This window comes from Apium graveolens, chromosome 5, assembly GCF_009905375.1.
Source record: "Apium graveolens cultivar Ventura chromosome 5, ASM990537v1, whole genome shotgun sequence".
NCBI lineage: Eukaryota > Viridiplantae > Streptophyta > Magnoliopsida > Apiales > Apiaceae > Apium > Apium graveolens.
The window spans coordinates 81,007,226-81,008,469 of NC_133651.1; the positions used below are offsets into that span (position 1 = coordinate 81,007,226).

Genomic DNA, 1,244 nt, shown 5'->3' on the forward strand with positions numbered 1-1,244 from the left:
CATTGTCGGGGACTCGGTGTTAATTTGTTTAGTTTATGTACTTGCCATCAGTGGTCATTAGGATTCATTGATTAAGACTTGTTACTTATTGCTTTCGGTTGTGTTTCAGGTACTCTAGCGAGCGTTTATGGAAACATGTTCTTGCACCCGCAAGAGAAATCTAGATACAGCTGAGGAGACAGATTCAGCTGTTGACTTTTCGGAGAAGATAGTTTTTGAAGATTAGGATAAAGGTGGTGAAAAGAAAGAACCTGTAACAATGGGTGATCATATAGTTCCAGTTGATCCAGCTCTTATGGACTTTTCTCGGCCTAAAATTGATGACATTCAGTCAAGCATCATTCATCCGACTATTCAGGCCAATACTTTTGAAATCAAGCCGGGCACTATTCAGATGGTGCAGAATTCTGTTTCTTTCAGAGGTGCTGCGACTGAAGATCCCAACATGCATATCAGGAATTTTGTCGAGATCTGTAGTAGTTTCAAATATAATGGTGTTATTGATGAGGCTATCAAGCTGAGGCTTTTCCCATTCTCTCTGAGGGACAAAGCTAAGGAATGGTCACATTCTTTACCAGCTGGGTCATCACTACTTGGGAAGATCTCGCACAAAAGTTTCTGGTGAAGTTCTATCCAATGGCCAAGACTGCAACTATGAGGAGTGCTCATACTCAGTTTGCGCAGCAACAAGAAGAATCTATGTGCGAAGCTTGGGAGTGCTATAAGGAGATTTTAAGAAAATGTCCATATCATGGTATGCCTGACTGGATGGTAATCACTGGGTTCTATAATGGTTTGGGGGCCCAATCTAGGCCCATGCTCGATGCAGCTTCTGGAGGAGCTTTGTGGGCCAAAAGCTATACTGAAGCCTATAATCTTATTGAAACTATGGCTGCAAAAGAGTATCAAACCCAACTCAAAGGATGATGCCTGGGAAGGTAGCAGGTATTCTGAAAGTTGATGCAGCTACAGCTATTGCAGCGCAGCTCCAAGCACTGTCTATGAAGATCGATTATTTAGCCAACTATGGAGTCAATCAAATAGCTATTGTATGTGAGCTTTGTGCAGGCTCTCATGCTACAGATCAGTGTTCTCTTGTTAATGAATCTGTTCAGTATGTGAACAATTTTCAGAGATCGCAACAGCCTGTGCCCGCTACTTATCATCCTAATAACAGAAATCATCCCAATTTTAGCTGGAGCAATAATCAGAATGCTGTTCAGCAACCATATCATCAAGCTGCA

The 1,244-nt window shown here is 42.0% G+C and overlaps 1 pseudogene; it reads right to left on the reverse strand.

The window, feature by feature from the left end:
- Nucleotides 1-667: 667 nt before the first annotated feature.
- LOC141662757 (small nucleolar RNA R71) lies at nucleotides 668-758 on the reverse strand (annotated as a pseudogene).
- Between the last annotated feature and the right edge of the window lie 486 nt (nucleotides 759-1,244).